The sequence below is a fragment of the Tupaia chinensis genome, unplaced genomic scaffold, assembly GCF_000334495.1.
Source record: "Tupaia chinensis unplaced genomic scaffold, TupChi_1.0 Scaffold000546_1, whole genome shotgun sequence".
NCBI lineage: Eukaryota > Metazoa > Chordata > Mammalia > Scandentia > Tupaiidae > Tupaia > Tupaia belangeri.
In genome coordinates, this window is record NW_006160058.1 from 137,945 (window position 1) to 142,970 (window position 5,026).

Here is a 5,026-nt window from a genome sequence, read left to right on the forward strand (position 1 = left end):
GGATCTTGGGCACGCACGCACACGTGCCCAGCATGAGTTTAAGCCCCCAGATCCAGGACTCGAACCACGGTTGACAACATGGGAGTCCAGTGACATAGCCATTACGCTAACTGCTGGTCCCTTCAGAGAGATTTTTGCAATAGGGTGCATGAACTTGCTAGAGAGACCAAAAGCAAGAAATCACCCCCGCCTACCCCCCCACCCCCGCCAAGGGGGTGGCCATGATGCAATCCCTTCTCTTTTATTTCCCTCTTGAGGTTTTGGGCATTCATACCCATGTGCCCAGCATGAGTTTTAAACCACTTGTTCAGGGACTCAAACCGCAGTTGACTACTTGGGAGTCCAACACTCTGTGGGAGTCAGTGATGTAACCATTACGCCATCTGCTGATCCAAGATTGTAATTCTCTTAACACCTACCCCCGGGGCTTTTCCATTGTACTACACTGGTTCGTCTTCCCTTTTTACAGTTTTTCTCTTTAGAATGGAAGGGAACGAGAATCCGAACTCAGCAGTGTCCACACGCATCACACACGGTGGGGAAGACAAGGACATTATTTTTGTAAAGCTGTTAGCCTTGAGATTACTTGGAGGAAAGTAATATTCTAAAGATATTAACAATGTAGGTAATGGTCTTCTCTAACTCAGGAACACCTAAAATCTCTCCGAGATATTCAGTGATACTACCCTAGCCTTATACTATCTAAAAAAAAAGCTGTAATATCTTGATGAAAATAAATAAATCCTGCATTTCTTCATCTGTCTTTCATTCAAATAACTATCAAGACATAAACAGAGCCTGAGCCAGCTTTTCTATTTTTCCCCTACTGAGTAAGTACAAACACATCCTTAACTACCTACAAATGTATGCGTAAGTGCTCTGAATTCTTAGTGGGTATTTTAGAATACTGATTATGAAACAAATAAGAATTAATACATATTGTATTTAATCACTAAAAGTAGATTGCTATTATTGAACTCTGAATCATATGTAAATTGTCCTTTTGATTGGCTTAAATTGGTTTACTTTGATTTATTGCAATTCTCCCATAAAATAATTGTAGTGGTCCTTTTGCAAACAAATCAGGTATGTGTTTTTCATCAGTAAATGTGAGAAAACACAATGAGAATGTTCTCCAGAGACAGAAGCAAATTTACTATGAAACTTATAAACTTTAAGTTCAGAGCTCCTCCAACACCCAGTGCATTTTAGACTTATAATTTCATATTTTTTTTCTTGAAGAGGGGCCCCCAAATTGTATAAACTTCAGGCCAAACAAAATCTAGGTCCAACCCTGGCTATGGAGTATTAAGTACTCTCCCAATGGGCAGAAATACTCCAGTGCTGAACCAGTTAAAGCCTTTCTGTTTATGCTCAAAAACATTGAACCAAAATGCATACCCATGTCAATGTTAACGCAGCTAGAAATTGTTTCTATAAGCACTTTGACAGTTGCGAGTGGTTTTGCATTAGCATTAGGCTGGGCTGTCAATCATTTCTTTAGCTTTGTAGATTTCCTTTCTCTTGAATAAAGATAGACAAGAAGCACTTAGCAGCTTACCACAATATTAGGCAATGGAGTGTGTATTCACACACTTGCAAATGTGAGTCTCTAAAAGCTTTCAAAAGAATAGCAATTTAAAAAAAAAAAAAAGAATAGCAATTTTGCTTTTGGTCAGTTTCTGCCCCAAGAATTAAAAAAAAAACCACTCTGGTTTAAAAAACTGAAGAGAAAGCATCTTGATTCAGATAAGAAGTCAGTGCCAAACACTTATTAAATAGCTATTTCTTTGATTTGTTTGTGTGGTTTACATCTCTGATATCTTAGAATGACAGTATGAATTTTTGCATCTTCATTTTAGTGATTTTTTTTCCTCACCGTTGAAGAAGATAAACATGACACAGCTTAGGTGTGAATGTTACAACCAGTTTCAAAATTTCTAAATGGAGGTCTACCTGGTTACTGTGGTCTTGTGGGGTTAGCATTTTTAAAGTTGAAATGTTGCCAACAATGCTTTTAAATCAGTTACTGTTACAGAAGGGGAGTGGTGAGGGAGAAACATACCCTGTCATAACTCTAAATCCTAACAGCAGCAGCAATGGTAGCACTCGGAGGTCTGACACACTCTTACCGTGTCAATATCCAGAGCCTGTAGATTTATTTCATTGATTATTTTAGACTTATCTCTTTCCTTAGCTTTATTGTTAACTAGTTGTCATCTAGTCTAAATTAATCTCTGTGAGCTTCAATTTCTTCAACTCTAAAATGTAAATAATACAGATTTTGAGAAAAAAATATGTTAAACTTCTATGATGATGCCTGGCACACAATAAATACAAAGCAGAATTTATAGCTTTTTTTTTTCAATAAATAAATCTGAAGTGCTATGTCACATCACATTATGTGGAGTGGGAGAGGTGAGGGGGTAGACTGGGAATGGAAGTACCCCTTGTATCTACTTGTCTGTATTTGGGATACAAGAGACTAGTGCTATAGAGATGGGCATACAGGAGTAAATGAGAGCAGGGGGCATAGCTAATTGCCATACTCTTCCTATGATTTCTTTTTTCCTATAATCTCTTTCTCTCAAAAAAAAAAAAAAAATGCCAGAGGATACATGCATTCACCAGAGAGAAACAAGAGAGAAAAAGAGAAAGTGAGAAAGCACCTTCCATGGAGAATGGTCAGGTCACAATCCCTTTTCCTCCATTTCTCCCTCCTTTTGGGATTTGGCATGAAGGCACATTCACCTGTCTGTGTGTCCCGCTGTTGAGCCCCAGAGTGTAAAGGTGAAGATAGTCATAAGGGATCTAGCTGTCCTAACCATCACACCACCTGCTGGCCCCCTTTCCATAATCTCTTCAAAGCACTACAGATGATACTTACAAGGATAGGTGGTATTTTGTCTTGACACTTTATTTTTTATTTTGTTTTGCCATAGGGCATATTCATTCACCAGAGAGAGACAGATACAGAGAAAGAGAAATCATCACCAAAAAGGATTGGTAAAACCACAATCCCTGCTCCTCCATCTCCTCTAAGGATTTTGGACATACATATACATACACACCTGGTGTGATTTTTCAAGCTGCCAGGTCTGAGACCTGAACCACAGTTGGCCATATGGGAATGCAGTGCCTTAACCGGTACACCACCTGCGGACTCCTTGATATTTTAAAACTCAATAATGTGTTAAATATCCTGCCATTCATGGCTGAGAATGAGACCTGCAGGTCCCTGGAGAAGTATAATATATAGTGTACGTGCAGGACCAAGATACCAAACTGTGTGCTGTAGAAGTTTATGAACATCTGGGCTGCCTACATGTTTGCAATGCCTGATGATTGTGGTGCTGAGAGACATTTTTGCTTTTTTATGAAGGGATATGAAAAATCACAACTCGCGGTAAAAGTACTTCTCATCACCTTTTCTGTACATTTTTCTTTATTCTTATTCAATAAAAGTGTTGACCTTTGGTTAGATTTCTCCAGAAGGGAATATGCTAGCATAAGTTTCAAATAAGACCACATCACACAGGGGCAGAGCATGTAGTCTGAGCTGGGCTTCATGGTTCTGATAATACATTGCTATTTTTTGTTTTGTTTTGTTTTGTTTTGTAGAAGTTTTTGCTATAGGGTGTGTGTGCTCACCAGAAAGACAGAGACAGAGAGACAGAAGGTGAGAAATCTTCCCCCAGGGGGGATGGCCATGCCAAAATCACTTCTCCATTCTCTCAGTATTTTGGGCACGCACGCGCATGCGACCACATGAGTTTTAAGCCACTGCGCCCGGGACTCCGACCATGCTCGGCTACGCGGGAGTCCAGCGACATAGCCATTACAGCAACTGCTGGTCCCACTATTGTTTTAAAATTACTCAACAGCTTGCAATGACTGAAATCTCTACCAGAAGTGAAAACACTTCTAGTATTGAAGTACTTTTCCCTAGAACACCACAGAAAAAAGTTTCATATTTTGGCTGGAGTGGTGTAATTTGGTCAATGAAAAGACATGATTTTTACTTTTCTGAAGACATATATAATCATTGTGATTCGTTCCATTTATCCTTGGCTACTAGGAAAAGTAAATTAGTAAATTGAATACTAAGTAAGTAGAATATGTGGAAATGATATTAGGTCATAATTAACAAGCACATTTACGTGCCTGTAACTACCCCACTTTTCCTGTATAAGCCCATGTATGCTTCAGAGTCCTTCTCAAGCCCGTGTGTTTCTTTAACTCTTAAGGAACTGCCAACTTTGGAAATGGATCCATTTCAGAAACCAGCAATATGTCCATTCTACAATAGTAACAGTAGTCATAAGAATCTTTCTTTTTAGTTTTGTTTGTTTGTTTGTTTTTGTCATAGCACATGTGTGCATGCCAGAGAAAGACAGAATGAGGGAAAGTAAGAAATCACTCTCCAGAGGACATGACTATGCCACAATCCCTTCTCCATTCCTTTGGGATTCTGGGCATATGTGTACATACACCTGGTGTGATTTTTCAAGATACTAGATCCAGGACTTGAACTGCAGTCAGCGTTGTGTAGGAGTCCAGTACCTTAACCACCACACCACCTGCTGGCTCCCTAGGAATAATTTTTAAAATAGTTATGTTGACACTTTAGAAGCTTAATAATGAAACTAATACATAACTGTTCACTAAATTTACATTTACATAAACATTTTTAAAAGATAGATTATATACAAATAGTACATGTTTATTGTTATGAAAACTAGCATAAAACATATAAACACAGGGCCAGCTGGTGACATGGTGATTAAGGTGGCTGGATCCCACATGGCCAAGTGCGCGATTCAAGTCCCAGATGCTGGGGCTCAGGAAGCATGCCAGTCCATGTGCATGCGTGCCCAAAATCCTGAAAGGAGAAATGGAGAAGGAACTGTAGCATGACCATCCTACACGGTAGGGCTTTCTTTCTTGCCCTCTGTGTCTCTCCAGTGAGTGTACACATCCTCTGGAAAAACATAATGTAAATATGTGTGTGTGTGTGTGTGTGTGT

General features: G+C 39.2%; 1 protein-coding gene and 1 long non-coding RNA gene across 2 annotated transcripts in view; one reads left to right on the top strand and one right to left on the bottom strand.

The window, feature by feature from the left end:
- The window catches only part of LOC102470060 (uncharacterized), a 37,387-nt gene extending 36,860 nt beyond the window's left edge, over positions 1 to 527 (bottom strand). The window contains exon 1 of the long non-coding RNA XR_335839.2: positions 420 to 527. This is a non-coding gene — a long non-coding RNA (uncharacterized LOC102470060). The remainder of the gene's footprint in view (positions 1 to 419) is intronic.
- Positions 1 to 5,026, top strand: part of LOC102471472 (cGMP-dependent protein kinase 1-like) — a gene marked incomplete at its 5' end in the record, with an annotated part of 641,417 nt that overhangs the window by 133,668 nt on the left and 502,723 nt on the right. The window lies entirely within an intron of this gene.